The 12,697-nt window shown below is 38.8% G+C and overlaps 1 protein-coding gene across 2 annotated transcripts in view; it reads right to left on the reverse strand.

Moving 5' to 3' along the window:
• PRKN (parkin RBR E3 ubiquitin protein ligase) overlaps positions 1–12,697 on the reverse strand; it is a 1,259,306-nt gene that overhangs the window by 1,228,335 nt on the left and 18,274 nt on the right. The window lies entirely within an intron of this gene.

Here is a 12,697-nt window from a genome sequence, read left to right on the forward strand (position 1 = left end):
TTATTGAGAGTCAGACAGCCAAAGTCCCTTGCTATGCATTAAAAATCTGAGTTTTAATGTTATTTCAGTGCAGTGTTTGGTATTTAAATAGGTCTGTACTGCATTTTCATTTTACCTGTATGGGAATAAATATGGGAGAGCAGCAGGAAACCTTCTATTATAAGAAAGAAGGGCATAAAATGGAAGCACAATGAAATAAAGAGGCAAATGAAGGAACTTTTCTTTTCTTTTATTAGAAATATAGGAAACAGATTGTGCTCATCATGCTTAGAGCCAACAGCCTGTCTCCGTAACACAGCTCACTAAGGAGTTTCGCTGTGTTAAAGAGTAAACCAGATGGGATATTTGCTTCCAACAAGATAATTCTCATGGATAGTGTTTTAAATACTGTAAAAGAAACTTTTTAGCTTCATCTGCTATTTCAGCATATATAATGCAGGCATGGGGAAAAAATGAAAAGCCCAATAAGTGTAGAAAAATATTAAAAAATCAACACATTGAATTCATTAATCCATTTTTAGGATATATTCTGCCTCAAACACAAAATATACAGCAGATTTAAATTAGATCTAACAGAAGATTAACAGCATAATTGATCTTAATAAAACACTTTACAAATTATATAAAGTCAGTTGAGGCCATGTACTTGTTTTGATGGTCTGACTGTGGAGCTGGTTAGGTATGAGATGGCTTTAAGGGAGAATATTTGAAGTGTCAACAGATCACTGAACTGATGGTCTGGTGAGACTACAATGAATTAGCTTTTGTTCAAGATGATCAATACAGTGGTCCCTAAAGGGTATCTGCTTGGCTTCGTTCTAATAGGTCACTATGGTTTACTGATGGCCTGCAATAGGAGAAGCAAGAAAAGGCACTGGCTGAAGTGCAAATGGTAGAAGTCTTATGCTAAGTCTGAGCAATTATGGAATAAAGTATTTTTATAGTCTTGTGCCCTAACCATGCAGGACAAAAATAAAAGGTTATTTGTTACCACCACAGTGTCTGCAAAGTCAGCTTCTTCAATCCAGGTTACAGCCATTTTGTTAAAATATCAAATTTTTCTCATGGTGAGGAATTTTGTAGATAAAATAGCTCAGCTCTGGATTGAACTTTTTGCTTTTGAGTGATCAGAGCAACATCATGAGGGAACAAACTCAGTCTTTTCTGATTGGGTTAAGCAAACTCTGCCCAGTTATCAGTTCACATCACAAAAACCATTACCATTATTACACCAGGCATTAATTTGGACCCTTATGTTGCAGTCTCAACAGAGAGGGCAAGGATTGCATTGAGCTTATTGTTCTTCACAAATAGCTGGTAGCAGAAGAATGAAGGGAGTGTCAATTTGAGCCTACCACCTTCTTCTTCCTCCCCTGAACAAGGCGGGAGCCACTTGTTGGACCATCCTTCCCATCTCTCTACATGGCTAGGACAAGTATGATTACCCCTAGGGAAGCCAATTAAAGGCCCCACCTTCCAAAATGCCTCACTTTCTACCAGTTGTTGACAGCAGCAACACCTACAGGCCCTCACAGCCCAGCAACCTCCTGATGTCATCAGAACCTCAAATTCAAAACCTGAACACTGGACTTCTTAAATGGGCACAGAGACTGAGCTAGTCTCTCACTCCTACAGATGGTTCCTTTAAGTCAGGTGTGTACATATTGGTGGGGCAAAGTGGGGAGGCTACACTTCTGCTCCCTATGCCATCCTTTGTCAATGGCTAAATAAAAGACTTCAGGCTCCATGGCTGTCAATCAAGTACTAAAGTAATTAAAAAGTGGATGAAGCATCTTTAATTAAATTCAGTATTTAAGCTTCTTTCCCAAATTTTATTGATCTTCATATTTTGTTTTTAAGCAACACTGCCAAAATCTCCTCTCAACATGTGAAAGTTCAATAAGTTTTGGAGGTACAGCAATACTATGAATTCTCTCAGCAGCTGCCCAACAGTACAGTGTGATGCCACGTAAAAAAAAGAACAGATCTGGTACTGTCACTGATCAGACCATTAATGCTGATTCAGATCAAAGGAGATGCCAAGCAATAAAGTGCTTTACATAGCAAATATAAATGGAAAGTAGCTTATTTTCTTATTGTATTGCTTTTAACACAAATAACCCTACCTATTATACTAAAGAGAGTGAACAGAACACATAAAAATAGTAAAATAAAGCACAAAAAGTACCTAACTATAATAATACATTAGTAATAGAAGAGCATCTCAGTACCCTGTGTTCCAAGCCAAATTAAATTTAACTTGTGTATTATATATAGAAAGGAAAGGAAAGCAAAAAACCTTCTCATCTTCACCATACCCAGCCAAACCCCACCCCCCTCAACCTTTCATTCACAGAGAAAACACCCTATATAAAAAAAACAACAGTTCTTTCACCAGGAAGCAAAATGGGCTTCCAAAGTGTAAATAAAAACATACAGACAGAATTTCAGATGTACACTTTGTGACAGACTAACACTATCTTGCAATATCCTGAATGAGTTAAGTTAATTTGTTGAATTAGTGTTAACATCTTTGGAGTTCATTGTATCAAAAATGAAAATATTTATATACTACTGTGAGATAGCATGGAACTTCTTTAGCAGGAAGACTAGGTTAATTCAATCTCTGGAAGGGATTATAAGAATCTTCAAAGGACCTTTTGAAACAATGTAAACTTTTAAAATTGAAGGGGTTTCTCTAGGACAGTGGGAGCCACGATTGGCCGAACCTGCGGACGCAGCAGGTAAACAAACCGGCTCGGCCCACCAGGGGCTTTCCCTGCACAAGCGGCGGAACAAGTTTGGGAACCACTGCTCTAGGAGAATGGAATATATGCTAATATAATTTCTCCAATTATCAACCTTTGAAGCTGTCCCACCCCACCCCCCGGGGGGTTGGGGGGGGGGGGGGCGGAAGATACACATAAACTTATTCAAAAGTGGATTCTCCAGGGACCCACAAAGACAAAGAAAGGATTTTTGGCTAAATAACCTATGTTTAGACCAGCTTAGGGCCCTCTTCCTGATCCAGTAAACAGACAGGACCTCTGGTCCACAGAATTCCCTAATCCTTTGGGAAGGATTGGAAGGACTTGGCCCATTGAGGCTTCATAAGACTTGGTTCTTATTCTCTGAAGCTGCACAGAACTGGTAACCACAAGGACTTCCCCTAATGTGGAGGACTGAAGGACTTATCCTGCCAAAATCCCTGTTAGGATTGGGGAGTTAATTCTGGTAAATTTATTAGCATGCATGTAGGTTCTCTTATTGTTTTTAATATGTTTTTTCTGCCATGCTTTTTACTTTATGAATAAAGTAGGCTTGCACAGAAAGACCTGTATGAGAACTTACATCTGTAGGAATTATACTGTAATCAGTATCTAAAGAGAAAGCAAGGAGGTTTCTTGAGCAACCTGTCTATGCTGGGAAATTCACAGTGAAGACAGGAAATGTGCAGCCTGGAAATATTCTGGTCAGAAGGCAGAGATATGCAGGTCTCCATCAAAGAGAGGTAACAGCTGGGGAGCTGAACGCCAAGAGTGGGTGCTGAACCACCGAGGGGAAATACAGGTGCAGTTGTCCTGAACTGTGACTTTCTTATTTGTGTTACTCAAGTTTTGGCTCCCCTATTCGATGCATGTAGTGCCTGGTTTTCAGGGGTGTTGAAGAGCCACAGCTATGCAGCTAATTAAAATTAGTGAACACTCCTGAAAATATTTGGCTTTAATCTAAGGTAGCAATAATATGGCTATGTTCTTCAAAACACCAGTAGGAAAAAGAACAACAACAACCCCTCCACCCCCCGCCCCGGAAGTTGAAGAAAATCCTTTCTCTTTTGGGAAAACCCCATGAAAGAATGATAAAAATACTTTCATGTCTTAAATTGGATTGACTTAAAATTTTCTCTACCATGCTTTAGACATTCTAAATACTCTTTGACTTTGTCTTGTCATGTTTCTTCAATCAATCACAGAGTAGACTGGAATCAAATTGAAATGACTGGATCAAGAAAAATCAAATTTTTTTAACATTTAGTTTCAGTAATCTGATTATGAAGCTTTTAGTGATATTGTAATTACTTTAAGTTTTTACCATATGTTTCTACTGAAGATTATTCCAGGGAGATCATTGCATTAGGAGAGGTTTGCAATGCAAAGCCAAATGTGCCACAAATATTTCAGATCACCTAAAAATTAAAGTTGAGGGGGGAACCATAAGAGTGATGCAGTGTGATGTCTAATATGAAATATCATATTTCCACCATCAAGATTTTTTATTTTACACCCACATAGAAAATTAAAATCCATTTGTTTCCATACACTCAAAGGCAATATTATGTCATTGTATAACTGCAAGGACAGGAAAACATCAGCAATCTGTGGGAGATGAATAAGAAGCAAAGCAGCTGACCCTTGCTCCTTGATTTCTAGGAAGATTTGAAGGAAAACCTAATATTAATTTGGTCAGTTCTAATTTCCATTATTTTGTTGTTGTTGTTTAACGTGTCCACAGCAGCTATCAAAGTGAAAGTCCTAGCTATTTCAGTTTCCAATTAACCACTTTCTTCTAAGATTAATTAATTATCCTCAATTTTGTACATTGCTAAATTAATTTGAATTTGAAAAATGTACAATTTGACACAAGACAGTTGCATTTTTCAGGTTTCTGGGAACAAGGTGAATTAAAGATGAAATTCACCCCTGAGCAGAGGGCCTGCACATGCCCATTCACTGCTTAAATCCCACTTCATCTCCTGTTCAAAGGCGTGAATTTCATATCATGGGCCAAATTCTGAACTAGGTACATTGTAAAATAGATTCTTTGGGAGGCATGAAGGAGCACTCTTGTGTTCAGGTGTTCCAAAGTTGTGTTCAAGAATACACCAGGGATTTTTCCAGAATAATTAAAAGGCCAATGAAAAATGTACAGGATATAGTTCAAAGAGAAGATGCTGAAGCGGTAAACATAGGATGTAGAAAACAGAAGTAAAGGCAAATAAAATACAATACATGGAGTGCCAAGAAAGACTGGAGGAACCAAACTAATGGTGGGAGGATAACCTCATTAAAAAAACAAAACACATGTGCTATTGAAAAAGCAATGGGGGAAAAAAGGCAAAGGCTCCTGACAGCCTCAACGTTTTTTTTATATCAAATACTTGTTTGACAATGTGAATGAGTTTGTCACAAAGTTCACCTCAGTTATCACAAGTAAGCTTAATATATAAGACTATGGTTATTTTCTCTTTTACACTGCTATATTGTAAGAACTTTTTATAGACTTTAATGGGACTTTGTAATGACGGGATAAAAGTGAGTAAGAACCTCAGGATCTGGCACAATGTAAATACATTGCTTGTTCCACCTTCACACACAGTGCAACACAAACAAAATATCTGTGTTGGAATCTACTCTCCAGATAGCCCCACTCTTTCATTTCTTCTCCATTAATATACTATCACCTTGCCATCCTTCAAGCTGCCATGGAATGAAAAGTTCTTCCTTTAGTTAGGATCTTTATTAATCTTTACAAGCTTCTTACACTCTTAAACATTAAATCAACTACTTTTCCTTTATACACTGACTTCAGGATTACATGCCCTTGCAGTGGAAGGTTTAGGTTCAGAGTTTAGAGGCCAAATTTTGCCTTTACCACCAAACACAAGAAAACACACAGAATTTCAAATCCAATGGTATAAAGAGAGGCAGAACATTCTGATCATCTTAAAACGGCAGGAGATGATAATAGGATTTATTTTTTTCTTCACACCATAAGAGCAAAGTCACAGAGACAGTTGATAAACAATTAAAGAACTCTGAGGTGTAAATATAAAGGATGCGAGATCTTACAAGATACTATCATCAGAGACACCTGAGCTCAGACTTTGGGTTCAAATGAGAAGCCACTTCGGGCAGAGTATTCTTGGTGAGGTATTCTCAACTCTGGAATCAACTTTCCTTCTTCAGTTCAACAAAGCCCAGATCTGCTGGCTGCCTACACTCTCTAGGATTTTCCTTGAGAGACAGGGTTGAAATAATGGAATGGGGATAAGTGTTATGGGACTGTCTTTTGTTTTTGGTTACTTTGTGTTTGTAGAACGTAAAGTGCAAAGAGGTCATGGTCCATGCCTAGGGCTTCTAGGCAGTTTGGTAATACAAATAATAAATAATAATAATACATCAATCTATATGACAAAGTTTCCACTAATGGTTTACTTTCCCCTGGGTTTCCACTAAATAGAAGAACTTGGAAAAAGCTTCATCACTCAGAGTATTATTCTTTGCCTTTGTGGCCTAACCACTTATAGAATTGAGAAGGTCTCAAGAGACTGTCTGCTACTTCAATCAATTTATTCCAATAAATGTGGATAACTTCTGTTTCTAATTAAGAGGGCTAACCCTTAATGAATAGGTTATCAAAATAGTATACAATAATGTCTTGGGGCTTAAATACATTTTAGAAAATTCAAATTACTTCAGCATGAGCCACTTAGCATTTGCTGCTGTCTATTCCGCAGCATCAGGGACGTACTTAAATACCTGGCTGTGCCTTATATGGCTGATCAGTTTAAATAAAAACTTTTCTAATATAACCGGCAATAAACGGAATTTGCAATCATATCTCATGCATAGGCAGGATTAAACACCTTGATAAGGAAGTTGTACTTTCATATTTATTATATCAAGAACTTCCAATCTTTTTGCGTATTTTTATCTGTTTGCTAATTGGAAAGTAAGTCAGTTAGAAATTTAAATATAATATAATCTTATATGTATATAGTGCCTTTTATATCATAGGTTCCTAAAATATTTTACGAACTAGGAGCCTGAGCCTGATCTCAGTGGGAGCTGAAAGTGTTCAGTGCCCCCTAGAAGACACTCATCCCCATACAGAATCAGGCCCTATATTTATATGTGTACACCCTCCTTCCCCACATCCCCCATCCCTGTAGCAGTCAGCTGGTGCAGAACATGCCATGTAACAGTGAAAGGAAGAGACATTTTGGCAGAGGGTAGTAGGGCAAATCCATATTCTGGTGTGTCAGGGGAACTTTACTGTCTACAGAGAGGAGAGATTTCAGAGTAGCAGCCATATTAGTCTGTATCCGCAAAAAGAAAAGGAGTACATGTGGCACCTTAGAGACTAACAAATTTATCTGAGCATAAGCTTTTGTGAGCTACAGCTCACTTCATCGGATGCATTGTTAGTCTCTAAGGTGCCACAAGTACTCCTTTTCTTAGAGAGGAGAGAGAACTTCAGGGGTGTATTTTTTTTGTTTCTTGCTTTCTTGTCTTGTAAAGGCCTTCTCTGAAAGATCCAAACACAGGAAACTGCAAAGAAGAAGGTGTTGCATTATACATCAAGAATATATACACTGGCAGATCAGTTGAAAGTCTCTGGATAAAGCTAAAAGGGGGAAAAATAAAGGTGATGTCATCGAAGGGGGTCTACTATACACCACCAAATCAGGAGGAGGAGGTGGATGAGATATTTCTACAACAAATAACAGAACTATCTGAAACACAAGACCTAGTAGTAATGGGGAACTTTAACTATCTAGACATCTGTTGGAAAAGTAATATGGTAAAAACACAACATTTCCAGTAAGTTCTTGGAATAAACTGGGGACAAGTTTTTGTTTCAGAAGGACAGCCATTTTAGATTTCATTCTGACCAACAGGGAGGAACTGGTAGCAAATCTGAAGGTGGAAGGCCATTTGGGTGAAAGCGGTCATGAAATCATAGATTTTATGATTCTAAGGAAAGGAAGAAATGAGAGCAGCAGAATAAGAACAACGGACTTTAAAAAAGCAGACTCTAACTTGGAGAACTAGTATGTAAGGTCCCATGGAAGAAAATATAAGGAATAAAGGAGTTCCGGAGAGCTGTCAGTTTCTCAGAAAGACAATATTAAAGGCACAACATCAAACTATCCCAATGCAAAGAAAGATAAAAAGGACAGTAAGAGACCAGGATGGATCCATCAAGAGTTCTTTACTAACCTGAAAATAAAAAGTGGAAACATGGATGAATTGCTAAGGAGCAGTACAAAAGAATAGCACAAGCATGTAGGGACAAAATCAGAAAGTATAAGGCACAAAACAAGCACTTAGGAAGGGACACAAAAGGCTAGAAGAGGTACTTTAAATAAGAAGCAAGAGAAAGACAAAGGAAAGTGTAAGTCCTCTACTTAGATGGGAAAGAGCGCTAATAGCTGATGACATCAAGAAGCCTGGGGTGTTTAATGCCTATTTTGCTTTTCTCTTCACTAAAAAGGTGAATCGTGACCAGATACATAGCATAATTAATATTAACTGCAAAGAGAAAAAAGAATGAAAGCCAAAATAGAACAAGAACAAGTTACAGAATTTATTTAGGTAAGCTAAGTATATTGAAGTCAGCAGGATGTGATGAAATTCATCCTAGGGTACTTCAGGATCTAGTTGAAGCAATCTTGGAACAGTGAGCAATTATCATTGAGAATTCATGGAAAAAAGGTAAGGTCCCAGAAGACTGAAGAATGGAAAACATAGTACCTATCTTCAAAAAGTGGAACACAGAGGACACAGAGAATTATAGACTAGTCAGCCTAACTTAGATAACTGGAAAGATACCGAACAAATTATTAAACAATCAATTAGTGAGCATCTAGATGATAACAGGGTTATAAGGAATAGCCAGCCTGGATTTATCAAGAACAAATCATGCCAAACCAACCTTATTTTCTGCTTTGACAGGGTTACTGGCCTAGTGGATGGGAGGAGCAGTAGATGTGATACAACTTGATTTTAGTAATGCTTTTGAGACAGTCCCACATGACATTCTCATTAGCAGATTAGGGAAATGTGGCCTAGATGAAATTACCATAAAATAGGTGCACAGTAGGTTGAAAGATCATACTCAAAGAGCAATTATCATTGGTTCACAGTCAAAATGGGAAGGTGCATCTAGTGGGGCCCCGAAGGGGTCAGTCCTGGTTCTGGAACTATTTAATATTTTCATCAATGTCTTGGATAATGGAATGGAGAGTATGCTCATAAAATCTGCAGAGGACACCAAGCTGGGAGAGGTTGCAAAGACTTTGGAGGACAGGATCAGAATTCAAAACAACCTCAGTAAATTGGATAACTGGTCTGAAATCAACAATATGGAATTAAATAAACACTAATGTAAAATATTTCACTTGGGAAAGAAAAAGCAAACGCACAACTACAAAATGGGGAATAATTAGCGAGGTGAAGGTACTTCTAAAAAAGATCTGGGGGTCATAGCGGATCACAAATTGAATATGACTCAACAATGTGATACAGTTGCAAAACAGGCTAATACTATTCTGGGGTTTATTAACAGGAGTTTCTTATGTAAGACACAAGAGATAACTGTCCTGCTCTACTCAGCACTAGCGAGGCCTCAGCTGGAGTACTGTGTCCAATTCTGGGTGCCACACTTGAGGAAAATCTCCATCACTGGGGATTTTTAAGAGCAGGTTAGACAAACACCTGTCAGGAATGGTCTAGATAATTAGTCCTGCCACAAGTGCAGGGGACTGGACTAGATGACCTCTCAAGGTCCCTTCCAGTTCTATGATTCTATGAAAGATGTTGATAAATTAAAGAGACTCCAGAAGAGAGCAACAAACATGATAAAAGGTTTAGAAAGCCTGAGCTATGAGGACAGGTTACAAAAACTGGGCATGTTTAGCCATGAGAAAAGACAACTGAGGAAGGACCTGATAACACCAAATATATTAAGGGCTGTTAAAGAGAAGATGTGGATCTTTTTTTCCCCATGTCCGTTAAAGATAGTACACAAAGTAATCTGCTTAATCAGTAGCAAAGGAAATTTAGGTTACATATTAGGAAAAATCTTTCTAAATATACTGATAGTTAAGTACTGGAATAGGCTTCCAAGGGAGGTTGTGGAATCCCCATAACTGGAGGTTTTTAAGAATAAGACTTGAGAAAAACCTCTCAGAGATCATCTAGGTTTACTTGGTTGTGCCTCAGCACAGCAGGCCAGACATGATGACTTCTCAAGGCCCTTCCAGCCCTACGCTTCTATGATTCTATTTACCTGACATTATTCTAACCATTGGTTTCAAGAAGTCTGAGTATTCAAAATTTGAAACATTAATTATCCCCCCTTTTTTCTGACCTACTGATAAAATGAATTCTGATATCTGCGTTAATGTTGTGTATAGAGGGCAATACTAAAAAGACGGAAAGACAGAAAGAAAGACCTACCACATCCACAAAAGAACCCAACCCTCTCTATGCTTTGTAAGATACAAAAACTTTTCTGCATATTTCCCATATGCCATAATACACGGGTGGCCAACCTGAGCCTGAGAAGGAGACAGAATTTACCAATGTCCATTGCCAAAGAGCCACAGTAATACATCAGCAACCCCACATCAGCTCCCCCCCCACCCCTCCCAGCGCCTCTCACCCACCGGCAGCCTGGCCGATCAGTGCTTCCCCCTCCCTCCCCACATCTCCCAATCAGCTGTTTCCTGGAATGCAGGGGAGGAGCAAGGGTATGGCAGGCTCAAGGGAGAGGGTGGGAAGGGGTGGAGTAAGGGCAGGGCCTGTGGCAGAGCCAGAGGTTGAGCAGTGAGCACCCCCCCAGCACATTGGAAAGTTGGCGCCTGTAGCTCTAGCCCCGGAGTCGGTGCCTATACGAAGAGCCGCACATTAACTTCTGAAGAGCCACATGTGGCTCCGGAGACACAGGTTGGTCACCGTTGCTAATATAACATTAAGATTTACTTTAGTAAATGTAACAAGATTCTTCAGATACAAAACTTTCAAAGAATCAACGTATTTTCCAAACACAAGATAACCATATATATAACTGCACCAAGCACTAGATTTTATCGACTTGCAACTGGCTCAAAAACAATCAAATGAACAAACAAACAAACCAACAAAAATAAAAAACCACCATCACCAAAGAACGCAGAGAGGTATGCAGGAAATACGGGAGCTCCGCGAACTGTCAGATATATAAAAGCCTTTAGATAATTTTACACTATCAGTTTAAATACATTAAATAGCATGATATCATATCTTCAAGAACTGGGATCTAAGTAACCACTTTAGGACCTCTCAGATTACTTATTAGATGAAGCAAAACACATATTACTGGGAACTGTTGACCCATGTACCTCACTTGAAAACCCCACTGTTCAAATGAAACACCCACAGTGATACACAGCAGCAAAGGCATTAAACTGAAAGGCAATATTGGCTTGAAAACAAGCAACAACAACAAAAAGATATTTCAGCATGTCATCATTACACTATTTGGGTAACATCAGGGAGACAGTTCCTGATATATAACAGATTGGGAAATGAGCTGCCTTCAAAACATGCACCAGTCCTTGGCCTTAATCTCCCAATGAGGTATATCTATATTACTGCATGTGCATTATGAGAATTATCAGCCATCTGTAATTTTCTGAGCACAGAATGTAGGTTTAAACTCACAAATCTAAAATTATACCATTTATTTATATAATTGTTAGAGGATGGATCTCTAATCCCACTTAGCACATGAAAAAAGGGATAAGAAATACAGAATAGTAACTATTGTCTAATACTGTCTTGGTTGCACATGCACAGCTGCCATTGAAATCTATGGGAACTTAAGCACACCCTTCCAAAGGCAGAATTTGGCCCTAAATCTGAAAAAACCCTAACAGTATAAGGTATATTTTCACACCAAAATACATAAATAAAATGTTTACAAGAGTTTTGGTCTTTTAAAAGACATAAGAACAATCAAAATTATACTCCTACAATTCATGTATGGCATATCACTGATTTTAGAAGTCCCCTTTATAGAACAGTACATTCATTCAGATCCAAATAACAGTCTATTTTTATCACTCTCCAGTACCTCTGTATTTGTAAGAAGTCAGCAAGTTTGGCAGTTCTCACAAATTTGTTGCAAACTTGATAGGATTCACAGAACAATGAAGTAATTTGCAAGGTATAAGATCTCATGCTATACAGGTCAACTAATCCTTGGAATGATTAGGAGGGAATACTTTTCACCCTGTAAAAGCACTGCATAATTGGCCAGATACTTTTTTCCCCTTTCCAGTGGATGAGACTGAAGTATAAGGGTATGTCTACACTACGAAATTAGGTCAATTTTATAGAAGTTGATTTTTAGAAATCAATTTTATACCGTCGATTCTGTGTGTCCCCACTAAGTGCATTAGGTCGGCGGAGTGCATCCTCACTACTGTGGCTAGCATTGACTCAGAGAGTGGTGCACTGTGGGAAGCTATCCCACAGTTCCCGCAGTGTCCGCTGCCCATTGGAATTCAGGGTTAAGCTTCCAATGCCTCATGGGGCAAAAACATTGTCATGGGTGATTTTGGGTACATGTCGTCAGTCTCCCCTCCCTCCGTGAAAGCAACTGCAGACATTCTTTTCACACCTTTATTCCTGGGTTACCTGTGCAGACGTCATAGCACAGCAAGCATGGAGCCCTCTCAGCTCACCACTGCTGTTGCAAGCATTGTAAACACCTCGCGCTTTATACTGCAATATGTGCAGAACCTGGCTAAGAGACGGCAGCATGCGAACGATTCTGAGGAGGACATGAACACAGATGTTCCTGAAAGCACGGGATGTGCCAATTGGGACATCATGACGGCAGTGGGGCTGGTTGATACAGTGAAAAG

Source organism: Lepidochelys kempii, chromosome 3, assembly GCF_965140285.1.
Source record: "Lepidochelys kempii isolate rLepKem1 chromosome 3, rLepKem1.hap1, whole genome shotgun sequence".
In the NCBI taxonomy this organism is placed as follows: Eukaryota; Metazoa; Chordata; order Testudines; family Cheloniidae; genus Lepidochelys; species Lepidochelys kempii.